Source organism: Semicossyphus pulcher, unplaced genomic scaffold, assembly GCF_022749685.1.
Source record: "Semicossyphus pulcher isolate SPU_LCO1_2020_fin unplaced genomic scaffold, fSemPul1.0.p SCAF_17, whole genome shotgun sequence".
In the NCBI taxonomy this organism is placed as follows: Eukaryota; Metazoa; Chordata; class Actinopteri; order Labriformes; family Labridae; genus Semicossyphus; species Semicossyphus pulcher.
In genome coordinates this window covers 22180171-22196865 of record NW_027211681.1, presented here as the reverse complement: position 1 = coordinate 22196865, position 16695 = coordinate 22180171, and the positions used below count along the sequence as shown (strand labels likewise).

Below are 16695 nucleotides of genomic sequence, written 5' to 3'. Positions count from 1 at the left end.
TACGGCTTCACCAGGTTTCTTGCTTTTATTCATAGGGCCATTAAAAATGTGGCAACATTTTGGAAAGAAATTAACAGTGAAAGACAGGTTAAGTAAAAATGACCTAGTCAGGTTTATCAGGTTGTATTATTCTTTTGTTGATTTGTATTGTGAGCATATTGAACCCTGAGCTCCAACTTAGTGAGTGAATTTTCACTGTGGCTTTGAGGAAGTCACTGTATGCTTTATCTGCCTGTAACACTCACCATTACTCCTTTATCCCCCTCTGCTGTCCAATATCTGCAATCATTATTTGCATTGGTCATCATAGATTATTATTTATCCATTCACATATATACGCGTCTAGTTTTCAGAGATTATGGCCTTTTTAATGTCATTTGTTTTGTGATTAATGGTATTTTCTATGTTTTGTATTTACCATGTTTGTATCTGTTGATCTTTGTGGAGAGTGGGTGTACACCAACAGAGAATAACAAGTTGCATTAAAGTGAATTGTGATGTATAAAAATGTTGCCATTTTCTTGTCAGATCTTTGTTCTTGTCTTGAGCGCGCTTTCCTCTTCGATTGGCTTCTCTTGCATGTGTAAAATTTCTAACTGTAAAGGTTGATCTGTTATATGTTTTATTTTCAGTCTTCACTAGGCCTCCAAAAAAGCAGTCAGTAGAGTGAAGATGACAGAGGGAGCACTCAGATTATATAAAGTCCCTCTGAAAGAATCAGTTGAGGGGGATTTTGTTGACCCGTAATACCAAACTTTCTGTTTTGATTTTGAGTGTGGAAGTCAGTGTTCTGCAGGGAAATGAGGAGTTTTTTCCCATATTTCCTGTGATGGTCTGTACTGGTTGTTGCAGAAAATCACCCTTTTTTGTTGTGCATGTTTAACTCATTTGAAACTTGGCCTTAATAACTTAAAAACTCAGAAGTACTTTTACAAGACTATTTCCTGGATTGTTTAGATTAGGATTTGTTCTGGACGGTTAAAAAGATCTACCTTTTTATGTTGTGCAGCTCCACCCGTACCTAGAAAAGGGTAAGATGCTGATGAGTTCATGTCAGTTACTCAGGTCCTTTGGTTGCTGCTTCTGCAGAATTTGATTTTGTAGCCAAGTAGTCTAAATTTAATGGCTTAGATGGTTTGTTAACAAGGAAATACAGTATGCCATCATTCCCCGAATGTTAGAAAACTAAATTTGACAAGTGAAAGGGATATAAGAAAAGGGTTAAAAAACAAGCGTTTGAACATCTAAATCAGTCTAAGAAGTGATATAAAATAACTTTCAGTTTTGTTTCGTGTGTGGAAAGCCCCTGCAATGACTGTGTGCACATCCAACAGTTATTTTATTCAGAGATCAACATGTCTGTAGGTGCGGTAACACGGTGGTTACCAGTTTGGTGGATAAGGCAGTGGTTCAGAGCTTATGTCATTACCAAAAATTAAAAGTGAGAAAGCTTGTGCAGACTACAAGCCTGTCACCCTGTGAATATACTGTATATCTATGCAAATAGATTTATGGCTCAGCAATGTACCCAAATACAGATCCATAATATCTTGGCCGCAACAGTCTGTCCCCTTTAATCGATTACTAAAGTAAAAGTAATTTATTTGTGTTCATATGTAAAATACTAAAAGACATAAAACATTTATATACATACTATTTAGTTACGGTGCACAAGTTACAATCGTGTGTGTATGTGTACCAAATACAAAATGATGATGCTACGAAAGATATACATACATTAAAAACAGCAAATCTGCTTATTTTACATTTATTTAAAAATGGAAAAACACCCCATGTAATTTTTTGGTTTAGTGTAATTAATATACAGTAAAAACAAACAAAAAACAAAACGGATGTATCACTTTGGATGTTATCTAACCAATAATGACTACATAACCATCTGTTATTCTGTGTGATTCCAAATAAAATGTAATTTAAAAAAAATCGTTTTTGTCAATCTGTTTATCTGAATCTACACCCCCAATTTTCCAGATTTTTTAAGAGTTGTTCTATTGTTTAAGTGCTTTAAAAGTGTATCTGTGTGCCAATTTACATGGAGCTGTTTAAAATCCTAATTATGTTTTCAATGTCTGCATTATAGTTAAACTTTCTCCAGGTTTGCTAATATGCGGTCCATCCAGACCAGCAGTGGTTATGGCACGCCCAGCCTCAAGTAAGTGCATTTGTTAAAATGGTTTGCCTTTGACTACACTGTTTACTCTAAGTTTGGACACTTAATTTTTTCCATAGATAAACAGCCAAAAACCCAAAACTTGCTCCCATAACTGGACATGATGTGCAAATTCTTCACAAGAAATATGTCCCTAATTGGCCTTAAGGTGGCGCTACAATTGATGCACATGTGGCCGAAGGGAGGGAGTGAGAAGAGTCGAGAATAGCCAGGCAACGCCACCTGGGGAATTGCACCCCAGGAAATACAATAACCACTCTTACTTTAGAAGAGCACACAGGTTCGTTACACCAATATGTTTAAAGAGGACGAGAGACGGACTTCCACATACAATAAGTTTTATTAATTAAAATAATTGAATAGGTCTAAAAGAACACAAAGATGTCAAATGCACGGCCTGAGTGTCAAAATAATAAAGCACTGTAAATTGTGGTAAAAGCATAAACAAATGGCAGGAACAGGGCTAAGGCTTAGCTTGGCGGACAGACTAAAGCAAAGCAACCAACAAAATAAACCCACTACTAACCACCACGTGCCACACCAAATTCAGGGAAGTGAGAGGGGAACCACCACCGGGGGGAGTCTGCCGCACGCTACACCCGCTCCTGTCCTGGAAAAGAAGAAAACAATTATAATACCACGTGTGATGGGACACTCAGGCAGATGGATTGTACAGTTAAAACAGAATGATACTACACCACGCACACTCACACCCAACAGACAAAGAAATAAACCTAATAACTAATTAAATGATAGAGACCAAATAAGAATCTATAAGAAAACAAAGAAACACGATAGTAATGAACAAAAAGAAACTTAACACCAAAAACTCAGCTGTGAGCAGGGACCAGGAATAATATTCCCTTTAAATAAGCACACAAACACAACAGCTGAATATTAAACTAAATAAAACACAAAAGAAAATATTTAACCCAAACGAATAAACCCAAATAAACGAAGACAGAAAGGAATGAATCAAATCAATAAGAGTTGTGGTGGGATGGAAAACCCGGAGCTGCGTGGGCACACGGCAGAATTACTGTGTCCCTTTAATCCACATGTAGACCACGCAGCAGCAGAAGAAGACGGCGGAGACGAAGCGACCGCACCAGGGCTGGGGGGCCGTGGACAGCCGTCCTTCACGATGCCCAGCTGGTAGTCCGCGTCACCGAGCCGTGGCAGCGCAGCCCCACACAGAGCGCAGGGGGAAGAGGAGAGACAAACTGTGGCCTCAACAGCTACAGCAGGACAGAGAGCAGGACAAATTCAACACGAGGACAATAAGCCAGCAGACGTCGGTAACAAAAGAGCCAGCTTACCCAAGCGAAGAGAGCTTAACCCCTGGCCCAAAACACCTTCACGGTTTCCTGGTGAGGGCAGAGAGCAGACTCCACACTCCTCAACCTCCTCACAAAACGGCACCAATCAACACGGCCGACAACGCTGTGGAGCCACAAAATCACCGCAGCTGTAACACCATGATGCACAATAAAATCAGTCTATAAGTATAGCAACACTCGCCTACCGTACAAATCCCGCTCGGGGCAAACAACCGGAGCACGCCAGCAAGCCCTCTCTCAGTGAACGCCAGGCAATAGTGTGCGCACCCGCGAAAGCGCGACTAATGACAGGTGGCACCGCTGCGCAATCAGGCACAGGTGGTATTGAGTGGAGGTGGAGCAGCACTCAACCTGCCACATTCCACCCCCCCCTCTGCGTCGTCGCCCCGACGATGAACGTTGGAATGTTGACCGGCGGCGGAACGGCCAGTTCGACGCCAAGCTAACGGAGAGGGTCTGGACTGACCACTAGAAGGAGCGGCAACCGGACTTCAGCCTGGGTCAGGCTGAGCGTCTACTGGGGTCGTCACAGCAAGCCCCGTAGAGAGGGGTTGGACTGGTGCCTCGGCGGCCGAAGGTGCAGAAGTTTCACGGGCCAGCAGCCATAGCTCACCATCTTCAGATGAATCAGAGGAGCCCAGGAGCGCTGCTGAAGCGGGTGGAGACAACGCCCTAGGAGAGTGAGCACCGGACACGACCTGGGCCTTCAGCATGTCTCGGTGCACCTGCCGAGCCCTATGCAACTCCTCTACAGGGGCAATGGTGTAAACCGCTCCGTCTCCGGATGGGGCTCTCAGCACCTGGTAAGTCACTGGGCTCCACTTGTCATGGAGCTTGTGTCGACCCCTAACACCAAGGTCTCGGAGGTAAACCAGCTGGCCCACCTGCAGAGGGGCCTCCCGAACGTGCCGATCGTGCCGCTCTTTGCGTCGACCTGCAGCAGCCAACAACCGCTCACGAGCATTCTCAAATGCCACCTTGAGCCTTGCCTGATGCTCAGTCATCCAGTCCTGTACTTCCCCCGGCTCTGGGTCCCGGACCCGGCCCAAAAGAAAGTCCATGGGGAGCCGAGGCTCTCGACCGAACATCAAAAAGAAAGCTGACTCTCCTGTACTTTGATGTGGCGTAGTGTTATAACAAAACAACACTTGCGGGAGACAGGAAACCCAATCCCGCTTCCAGGAGGCCGGCAATGTCCGCAAGAGGTCATGGAGAGTTCGATTAAATCGCTCACACTGCCCGTTGCCGGCTGGGTGGTAAGGAGTCGTTCGCGATTTGTCTACCTCGTACAAGCGACAGAGCTGTTGGATCAAGGAGCTCTCAAAGCTCCGACCTTGGTCAGAATGAATACGAGTTGGGACACCAAACCGGAAAAACCATTCGGTCAGCAAGACCCGAGCCACAGTTACTGCCTGCTGATCCCGGGTTGGGACCGCCACAGTGTACTTGCTGAACACATCAGTCATTACCAACACGTTCTCCAACCCGTTCCGCGAGGGTTCCAGCAACGTAAAGTCGATGGCGACGATCTCGTTTGGCCGAGACGCCAGAACATGACCCATAAAACTATGGGGCACTGACCCCGAATCCTTGGCAACCTGGCAACGTTCACATGTCTGGACCCACTGCTTGATGTCAACGGACATCCCTGGCCAGTAACAGCACTGTCGCACCAATTCAGTGGTGCGCTCGATACCCTGGTGACCATGGTTTTGGTGCAACTGGGTCAGGGTCTCCTCCTTAAGGACAGCAGGTAGGACAAGCTGGAGGTACTCCTCCCCCCCATCCGAACGGAAAGTCCGGCGGTACAATACACCCTCCTGCTCGACCAAGCGATCCCACTGTTTCAGGAGCATCAAAGCCGAAGGGGGAAGTTGCTGCCTCTCCTTACAAGTAGGCTTAGCCCGCCTCCTCCAAAAGGGCAGAAAATGGTCACGCAAAAGAGAATCCGTCTCCTGCAAGGAACGGAGGTTCAATGGGGAATGGCCCCGGAAAGCAGACACCATCGACTGGGCTGCAGGCACCACTAGGGCTGGGTCTGAAGTTGGCTGGGAGAGCGATGGGACTAAAGTGCCAGGTAGCGCATGTTCAGCCAGGCTGGACCCTGACAGATACTGTCGGGAGAGAGCATCCGCGTTCTTATTGACGCGCCCAGAGCGATACTTGATCTCAAAATCAAAGGCAGCTAGCTGGGACGCACACCGCTGCTCTGTGGCCCCCAACTTAGCTGAATTAAGGTAGCTCAACGGGTTGTTGTCTGTGAAAACCACACATTTGTGCCCCGACAAATACTCCCGGAACTTTTCTCCCATTGCCCACTTAAGCGCAAGAAACTCTAGTTTCATGGAACTGTAGTTATCCATGTTGCGCTCAGCGTGTCGAAGGCCTCTGCTGGCATATGCCATCGGCCGAACACCATGATCAGTCTCCTGCGAAAGGACGGCCCCCAGGCCATTGTGACTCGCATCAATCTCCAAGATGAACGGCTGTGAAAAGTCTGCATAGGCCAACACTGGGGCCGAAACCAACTTAGCCTTTAAGGCCTCAAAGCCTTGTTCACACTGGGGCGTCCATGAAGAGCTCAGATCCCGCCCAGAGCCTCGCTTGGACCGGGTACCTGCAAGTTCTGCCACTAGCTTATGCAGGGGGCTCGCCAGCTTAGCGAACCCCTCCACAAACCGCCTGTAATAGCTGGCAAACCCCAAGAAAGAGCGCAGCTCTGGCAATTGGCGGGGACGCTGCCATTTTGCCACTGCCTCGATCTTGGCAGGGTCAGTGGAAACTCCTTGACTGGAGATGATGTGCCCCAGATAACGTACCTCCTTCTGGCAAAAGGCACATTTTTCAAGTTTGACCTTCAAGCCTTCCCTCTGCAGCCAGTAAGAACCACCTCCAGTCGCTGCAGGTGTTGTGAGACTGAAGAAGAGAATACAATAATGTCATCTAAATACAAGAGCAGGGATTGGCATTGTTGATCCCCAAACATCCTTTGCATCAGTCTTTGAAAGGTGCTTGGGGCGTTGCACAAGCCGAATGGCATACGGTTCCACTCAAAGAGACCAAAGGGTGTGCAAAAGGCCGTCTTGGGCTTGTCCTGCTCTGCAACAGGGACCTGGTTGTACCCACTTGCTAAGTCCAGGGTGGTGAACCAGCGAGCTCCCGCAAGGGCATCAAGGCTTTCCTCAATGCGAGGTAGAGGGAAGGCGTCCTTCCGTGTCTTGCTATTAAGCAGACGGTAGTCAACACACATATACGTAGACTACCATCCTTTTTACGGACGAGGACAATGGGGGAAGCAAAGGGGCTATTGCTTTCCTGTATCACCTTGGCTTCAAGCAACTGATCAATGTGAGCCTTCACCTCCTCATACTCAGAGGGAGGAATTATTCAGTACCGCTGTCTCACTGGCGCATTATCAAGCAAGGGGATTTCATGAGAGATAAGGTTGGTACAACCCAAATCACCATCATGAGCGGAGAAAACGGCACGATATTTCTGCAGCAGAGCCTGCACCTCCATCTGCTCTCGCTCTCCTAAAGCAGACAGGTCCACGGCTTCTACCCCGCCCGGTGCCACACCAGCAGCTGCCTGGGAAGAAACTGAGGCTGTAGTGGGCTTCACCTCGGTTACACCGGCCGGTAAGCTGACGACCTGGGCACTACTTAAAGCGCCAAGGCCAGTACGTGGATAGAGGAGGACGTCAGTCGTCCCCACATTGACCACTGGGACATAAGCTGTACCACGGGTAACCCGGACAAGACAAGGGGAAGCCAGCAGCCCCGCTGGCAGGCTGGACTCTGGTTCAAACAGCACGGTCTGACCATCCAGTTGCTCCGGACAAGTGGTTGCCACAAGTTCCATTACTCCGCCAGATATGCGTGTGGCCCGTCTGCCTCGGACCCTGGCGGAACCAGTGATGTTCCTCTGAGGTTCCGAGGCGGCCCGATGGCACCGTTGCAGGGCTTCAAGGACTGGACCTGGAGCTTGAACCATTGAGGGAGAGTTAAAAAGAGCAGGACCATACACTGCAAAGAGTTCCCGATAACATCGACGGATGATGTTGCTCCCCAAGATCCCAGGGGCAGCAGAGGCAGCATCAGGAGGGTCTCTCACCACCAAGATGCCACAACCAGGGACCACCTTCCCACACAATGTCACAGGCAGCTCCAAATAACCGATGTAAGGAATACAAAGCCCATTGGCTGCCCGCAACTGCAGCCAATTACAAGACCGAAGGCGCTCTTGGCCCCAGGGCGCGAAATGTTCTACAAAGAAGCTCTCAGGGATCGTGGACACCATGGACCCACTGTCCAACAAGCATGGGACAGTGACCCCACCCATTAAAACATCAATATGTGGACAGGGCGCCATTATGCGATCGATAAGATCTGGTTGTGAGCCTCCAACCTCCCCATCTGAGCTTTGGCTCCCCAGCTCAGCGGGCTTCAGTTTTCCGGCTGGAATGCGGAGCGGGAAAACCCAGCCACATTAGAAGATCGGCCAGTGGCAGAGCCAGAACGGGGATGAGGGGGAACCCGCTCCCCGTCACACTCGCTGGCATAATGGCCTGGCTGTTGACACCTTCAGCAAATCAAAGGCCCGTTGCGAAGAGGCCGAGGGGGAAAAGGACGGGTCTGCAAAGAAGCCATGGTCTGGGCAAGCAGGTCAAGCTGTTCCTGTTGACGCTTCAAGAGTCCCTTCCCCTCACTCAACTCTGAGTCATGGGGCGAGACAAGAGAGGCGGGGCGAGAACTACCCTGTACTCCGTACTGTAGGCCGTAGGCCGAAGGAAGGGAGTGGCTACGTTCCCTAGCAGCCCTTGGGGACCCCTCCCTCTCCCATCTAATGGCCTCTCCACGTACATCAAGCAGAGAAGAAGTAGGGCAGCGGCGAACCAACTGCTTCAATTCCCTGCGAAGGGCACCATCAAGCACGTGCTCCACGAACTGATCGCGAAGGAGAAGTTCTGCGTTAGGCAGGGCATCAGGTGCTGACTGCTTGACACGCTCCATGAGGGCCATCAGAGCCAAGGAAAACTCAAGTAATGTCTCCCCTTCCTGCTGCTTCCTAGAAAAGAAAGTTTGCTGTAGGGTTACAAATGACCGAACGCAGCCATAAAGCTCAGTCAAGATAGCCAAAACCTTGGCTGGATCCTCTCTTTCCACACGGGGGCGATACTTAATCTCCTCTCTGGCCTCCCCTTCCAGATGGTCAACGAGGAAGAAGGCCTGATCGTGAACCGACAGGTGGCGGGCACGCATACATGCCTGTAGCTCCTCTTTTCACTCAACTATACCTATACCTGTCCTACCATTAAACATGGGACATCTACGGTCTCTAGGTATAACAATCAGCCGTTCAGTGACCGTGGCGCTGGCCCCTGCAGCTGGAGGATTATCACCTGAAGTGATAGGAGTGGGGTCAGCTCTGCTGGAACTGGCCTGGGAAGCATCCCTCGCCCAAGACAGCTGCTCATTATCTGCTTTAAGCTGTGCCACTAGTTCTCTGAGCTGCTGCAGCTCCTCCTCCATAGCAAACCACAGAGACCACACACACAACCCTCGAAATGGAGACCGGACGTTACCAACTGGCCAATAAAAATGCAGTTGGCTTCTCTTGCATGTGTAAAATTTCTAACTGTAAAGGTTGATCTGTTATATGTTTTATTTTCAGTCTTCACTAGGCCTCCAAAAAAGCAGTCAGTAGAGTGAAGATGACAGAGGGAGCACTCAGATTATATAAAGTCCCTCTGAAAGAATCAGTTGAGGGGGATTTTGTTGACCTGTAATACCAAACTTTCTGTTTTGATTTTGAGTGTGGAAGTCAGTGTTCTGCAGGGAAGTGAGGAGTTTTTTCCCATATTTCCTGTGATGGTCTGTACTGGTTGTTGCAGAAAATCACCCTTTTTTGTTGTGCATGGTTAACTCATTTGAAACTTGGCCTTAATAACTTAAAAACTCAGAAGTACTTTTACAAGACTATTTCCTGGATTGTTTAGATTAGGATTTGTTCTGGACGGTTAAAAAGATCTACCTTTTTATGTTGTGCAGCTCCACCCGTACCTAGAAAAGGGTAAGATGCTGATGAGTTCATGTCAGTTACTCAGGTCCTTTGGTTGCTGCTTCTGCAGAATTTGATTTTGTAGCCAAGTAGTCTAAATTTAATGGCTTAGATGGTTTGTTAACAAGGAAATACAGTATGCCATCATTCCCCGAATGTTAAAAAACTAAATTTGACAAGTGAAAGGGATATAAGAAAAGGGTTAAAAAACAAGCGTTTGAACATCTAAATCAGTCTAAGAAGTGATATAAAATAACTTTCAGTTTTGTTTCGTGTGTGGAAAGCCCCTGCGATGACTGTGTGCACAGCCAACAGTTATTTTATTCAGAGATCAACATGTCTGTAGGTGCGGTAACACGGTGGTTACCAGTTTGGTGGATAAGGCAGTGGTTCAGAGCTTATGTCATTACCAAAAATTAAAAGTGAGAAAGCTTGTGCAGACTACAAGCCTGTCACCCTGTGAATATACTGTATATCTATGCAAATAGATTTATGGCTCAGCAATGTACACAAATACAGATCCATAATATCTTGGCCGCAACAGTCTGTCCCCTTTAATCGATTACTAAAGTAAAAGTAATTTCTTTGTGTTCATATGTAAAATACTAAAAGACATAAAACATTTATATACATACTATTTAGTTACGGTGCACAAGTTACAATCGTGTGTGTATGTGTACCAAATACAAAATGACGATGCTACGAAAGATATACATACATTAAAACAGCAAATCTGCTTATTTTACATTTATTTATAAATGGAAAAACACCCCATGTAATTTTTTGGTTTAGTGTAATTAATATACAGTAAAAACAAACAACAAAAAACAAAACGGATGTATCACTTTGGATGTTATCTAACCAATAATGACTACATAACCATCTGTTATTCTGTGTGATTCCAAATAAAATGTAATTTTAAAAAAATCGTTTTTGTCAATCTGTTTATCTGAATCTACACCCCCAATTTTCCAGATTTTTTAAGAGTTGTTCTATTGTTTAAGTGCTTTAAAAGTGTATCTGTGTGCCAATTTACATGGAGCTGTTTAAAATCCTAATTATGTTTTCAATGTCTGCATTATAGTTAAACTTTCTCCAGGTTTGCTAATATGCGGTCCGTCCAGACCAGCAGTGGTTATGGCACGCCCAGCCTCAAGTAAGTGCATTTGTTAAAATGGTTTGCCTTTGACTACACTGTTTACTCTAAGTTTGGACACTTAATTTTTTCCATAGATAAACAGCCAAAAACCCAAAACTTGCTCCCATAACTGGACATGATGTGCAAATTCTTCACAAGAAATATGTCCTTAATTGGCCTTAAGGTGGCGCTACAATTGATGCACATGTGGCCGAAGGGAGGGAGTGAGAAGAGTCGAGAATAGCCAGGCAACGCCACCTGGGGAATTGCACCCCAGGAAATACAATAACCACTCTTACTTTAGAAGAGCACACAGGTTCGTTACACCAATATGTTTAAAGAGGACGAGAGACGGACTTCCACATACAATAAGTTTTATTAATTAAAATAATTGAATAGGTCTAAAAGAACACAAAGATGTCAAATGCACGGCCTGAGTGTCAAAATAATAAAGCACTGTAAATTGTGGTAAAAGCATAAACAAATGGCAGGAACAGGGCTAAGGCTTAGCTTGGCGGACAGACTAAAGCAAAGCAACCAACAAAATAAACCCACTACTAACCACCACGTGCCACACCAAATTCAGGGAAGTGAGAGGGGAACCACCACCGGGGGGAGTCTGCCGCACGCTACACCCGCTCCTGTCCTGGAAAAGAAGAAAACAAAATTATAATACCACGTGTGATGGGACACTCAGGCAGATGGATTGTACAGTTAAAACAGAATGATACTACACCACGCACACTCACACCCAACAGACAAAGAAATAAACCTAATAACTAATTAAATGATAGAGACCAAATACGAATCTATAAGAAAACAAAGTAACACGATAAAAATGAACAAAAAGAAACTTAACACCAAAAACTCAGCTGTGAGCAGGGACCAGGAATAATATTCCCTTTAAATAAGCACACGAACACAACAGCTGAATATTAAACTAAATAAACCACAAAAGAAAATATTTAACCCAAACGAATAAACCCAAATAAACGAAGACAGAAAGGAATTAATCAAATCAATAAGAGTTGTGGTGGGATGGAAAACCCGGAGCTGCGTGGGCACACGGCAGAATTACTGTGTCCCTTTAATCCACATGTAGACCACGCAGCAGCAGAAGAAGACGGCGGAGACGAAGCGACCGCACCAGGGCTGGGGGGCCGTGGACAGCCGTCCTTCACGATGCCCAGCTGGTAGTCCGCGTCACCGAGCCGTGGCAGCGCAGCCCCACACAGAGCGCAGGGGGAAGAGGAGAGACAAACTGTGGCCTCAACAGCTACAGCAGGACAGAGAGCAGGACAAATTCAACACGAGGACAATAAGCCAGCAGACGTCGGTAACAAAAGAGCCAGCTTACCCGAGCGAAGAGAGCTTAAACCCTGGCCCAAAACACCTTCACGGTTTCCTGGTGAGGGCAGAGAGCAGACTCCACACTCCTCAACCTCCTCACAAAACGGCACCAATCAACACGGCCGACAACGCTGTGGAGCCACAAAATCACCGCAGCTGTAACACCATGATGCACAATAAAATCAGTCTATAAGTATAGCAACACTCGCCTACCGTACAAATCCCGCTCGGGGCAAACAACCGGAGCACGCCAGCAAGCCCTCTCTCAGTGAACGCCAGGCAATAGTGTGCGCACCCGCGAAAGCGCGACTAATGACAGGTGGCACCGCTGCGCAATCAGGCACAGGTGGTATTGAGTGGAGGTGGAGCAGCACTCAACCTGCCACATTCCACCCCCCCCTCTGCGTCGTCGCCCCGACGATGAACGTTGGAATGTTGACCGGCGGCGGAACGGCCAGTTCGACGCCAAGCTAACGGAGAGGGTCTGGACTGACCACTAGAAGGAGCGGCAACCGGACTTCAGCCTGGGTCAGGCTGAGCGTCTACTGGGGTCGTCACAGCAAGCCCCGTAGAGCGGGGTTGGACTGGTGCCTCGGCGGCCGAAGGTGCAGAAGTTTCACGGGCCAGCAGCCATAGCTCACCATCTTCAGATGAATCAGAGGAGCCCAGGAGCGCTGCTGAAGCGGGTGGAGACAACGCCCTATGAGAGTGAGCACCGGACACGACCTGGGCCTTCAGCATGTCTCGGTGCACCTGCCGAGCCCTATGCAACTCCTCTACAGGGGCAATGGTGTAAACCGCTCCGTCTCCGGATGGGGCTCTCAGCACCTGGTAAGTCACTGGGCTCCACTTGTCATGGAGCTTGTGTCGACCCCTAACACCAAGGTCTCGGAGGTAAACCAGCTGGCCCACCTGCAGAGGGGCCTCCCGAACGTGCCGATCGTGCCGCTCTTTGCGTCGACCTGCAGCAGCCAACAACCGCTCACGAGCATTCTCAAATGCCACCTTGAGCCTTGCCTGATGCTCAGTCATCCAGTCCTGTACTTCCCCCGGCTCTGGGTCCCGGACCCGGCCCAAAAGAAAGTCCATGGGGAGCCGAGGCTCTCGACCGAACATCAAAAAGAAAGCTGACTCTCCTGTACTTTGATGTGGCGTAGTGTTATAACAAAACAACACTTGCGGGAGACAGGAAACCCAATCCCGCTTCCAGGAGGCCGGCAATGTCCGCAAGAGGTCATGGAGAGTTCGATTAAATCGCTCACACTGCCCGTTGCCGGCTGGGTGGTAAGGAGTCGTTCGCGATTTGTCTACCTCGTACAAGCGACAGAGCTGTTGGATCAAGGAGCTCTCAAAGCTCCGACCTTGGTCAGAATGAATACGAGTTGGGACACCAAACCGGAAAAACCATTCGGTCAGCAAGACCCGAGCCACAGTTACTGCCTGCTGATCCCGGGTTGGGACCGCCACAGTGTACTTGCTGAACACATCAGTCATTACCAACACGTTCTCCAACCCGTTCCGCGAGGGTTCCAGCAACGTAAAGTCAATGGCGACGATCTCGTTTGGCCGAGACGCCAGAACATGACCCATAAAACTATGGGGCACTGACCCCGAATCCTTGGCAACCTGGCAACGTTCACATGTCTGGACCCACTGCTTGATGTCAACGGACATCCCTGGCCAGTAACAGCGCTGTCGCACCAATTCAGTGGTGCGCTCGATACCCTGGTGACCATGGTTTTGGTGCAACTGGGTCAGGGTCTCCTCCTTAAGGACAGCAGGTAGGACAAGCTGGAGGTACTCCTCCCCCCCATCCGAACGGAAAGTCCGGCGGTACAATACACCCTCCTGCTCGACCAAGCGATCCCACTGTTTCAGGAGCATCAAAGCCGAAGGGGGAAGTTGCTGCCTCTCCTTACAAGTAGGCTTAGCCCGCCTCCTCCAAAAGGGCAGAAAATGGTCACGCAAAAGAGAATCCGTCTCCTGCAAGGAACGGAGGTTCAATGGGGAATGGCCCCGGAAAGCAGACACCATCGACTGGGCTGCAGGCACCACTAGGGCTGGGTCTGAAGTTGGCTGGGAGAGCGATGGGACTAAAGTGCCAGGTAGCGCATGTTCAGCCAGGCTGGACCCTGACAGATACTGTCGGGAGAGAGCATCCGCGTTCTTATTGACGCGCCCAGAGCGATACTTGATCTCAAAATCAAAGGCAGCTAGCTGGGACGCACACCGCTGCTCTGTGGCCCCCAACTTAGCTGAATTAAGGTAGCTCAACGGGTTGTTGTCTGTGAAAACCACACATTTGTGCCCCGACAAATACTCCCGGAACTTTTCTCCCATTGCCCACTTAAGCGCAAGAAACTCTAGTTTCATGGAACTGTAGTTATCCATGTTGCGCTCAGCGTGTCGAAGGCCTCTGCTGGCATATGCCATCGGCCGAACACCATGATCAGTCTCCTGCGAAAGGACGGCCCCCAGGCCATTGTAAATCGCATCAATCTCCAAGATGAACGGCTGTGAAAAGTCTGCATAGGCCAACACTGGGGCCGAAACCAACTTAGCCTTTAAGGCCTCAAAGCCTTGTTCACACTGGGGCGTCCATGAAGAGCTCAGATCCCGCCCAGAGCCTCGCTTGGACCGGGTACCTGCAAGTTCTGCCACTAGCTTATGCAGGGGGCTCGCCAGCTTAGCGAACCCCTCCACAAACCGCCTGTAATAGCTGGCAAACTCCAAGAAAGAGCGCAGCTCTGGCAATTGGCGGGGACGCTGCCATTTTGCCACTGCCTCGATCTTGGCAGGGTCAGTGGAAACTCCTTGACTGGAGATGATGTGCCCCAGATAACGTACCTCCTTCTGGCAAAAGGCACATTTTTCAAGTTTGACCTTCAAGCCTTCCCTCTGCAGCCGACTAAGAACCACCTCCAGTCGCTGCAGGTGTTGTGAGACTGAAGAAGAGAATACAATAATGTCATCTAAATACAAGAGCAGGGATTGGCACTGTTGATCCCCAAACATCCTTTGCATCAGTCTTTGAAAGGTGCCTGGGGCGTTGCACAAGCCGAATGGCATACGGTTCCACTCAAAGAGACCAAAGGGTGTGCAATATCAAGCAAGGGGATTTCATGAGAGATAAGGTTGGTACAACCCAAATCACCATCATGAGCGGAGAAAACGGCTCGTTATTTCTGCAGCAGAACCTGCACCTCCATCTGCTCTCGCTCTCCTAAAGCAGACAGGTCCACGGCTTCTACCCCGTCCGGTGCCACACCAGCAGCTGCCTGGGAAGAAACTGAGGCTGTAGTGGGCTTCACCTCGGTTACACCGGCCGGTAAGCTGACGACCTGGGCACTACTTAAAGCGCCAAGGCCAGTACATGGATAGAGGAGGACGTCAGTCATCCCCACATTGACCACTGGGACGTAAGCTGTACCACGGGTAACCCGGACAAGACAAGGGGAAGCCAGCAGCCCCGCTGGCAGGCTGGACTCTGGTTCAAACAGCACGGTCTGACCATCCAGTTGCTCCGGACAAGTGGTTGCCACAAGTTCCATTACTCCGCCAGATATGCGTGTGGCCCGTCCGCCTCGGACCCTGGCGGAACCAGTGATGTTCCTCTGAGGTTCCGAGGCGGCCCGATGGCACCGTTGCAGGGCTTCAAGGACTGGACCTGGAGCTTGAACCACTGAGGGAGAGTTAAAAAGAGCAGGACCATACACTGCAAAGAGTTCCCGATAACATCGACGGATGATGTTGCTCCCCAAGATCCCAGGGGCAGCAGAGGCAGCATCAGGAGGGTCTCTCACCACCAAGATGCCACAACCAGGGACCACCTTCCCACACAATGTCACAGGCAGCTCCAATTACAAGACCGAAGGCGCTCTTGGCCCCAGGGCGCGAAATGTTCTACAAAGAAGCTCTCAGGGATCGTGGACACCATGGACCCACTGTCCAACAAGCATGGGACAGTGACCCCACCCATTAAAACATCAATATGTGGACAGGGCGCCATTATGCGATCGATAAGATCTGGTTGTGAGCCTCCAACCTCCCCATCTGAGCTTTGGCTCCCCAGCTCAGCGGGCTTCAGTTTTCCGGCTGGAATGCGGAGCGGGAAAACCCAGCCACATTAGAAGATCGGCCAGTGGCAGAGCCAGAACGGGGATGAGGGGGAACCCGCTCCACGTCACACTCGCTGGCATAATGGCCTGGTTGTTGACACCTTCAGCAAATCAAAGGTCCGTTGCGAAGAGGCCGAGGGGGAAAAGGACGGGTCTGCAAAGAAGCCATGGTCTGGGCAAGCTGGTCAAGCTGTTCCTGTTGACGCTTCAAGAGTCCCTTCACCTCACTCAACTCTGAGTCATGGGGCGAGACAAGAGAGGCGGGGCGAGAACAACAGGCAATAGTGTGCGCACCCGCGAAAGCGCGACTAATGACAGGTGGCACCGCTGCACAATCAGGCACAGGTGGTATTGATTGAGTGGAGGTGGAGCAGCACTCAACCTGCCACACACATACATGTCTGTATTCCAACATGTTGGTCTTTTTACTCATTTGCATAGGTTGAAAACATTGGTAGCCTTGAGGCACTGAGAAACAGAAATGCAATGCAGCTGGCC

The 16695-nt window shown here is 49.1% G+C and overlaps 1 pseudogene; it reads right to left on the bottom strand.

Annotated features, from left to right (window-relative positions):
* Nucleotides 1-2784: 2784 nt before the first annotated feature.
* On the bottom strand, nt 2785-16088 carry LOC138595030 (uncharacterized; annotated as a pseudogene).
* Nucleotides 16089-16695: the final 607 nt, after the last annotated feature.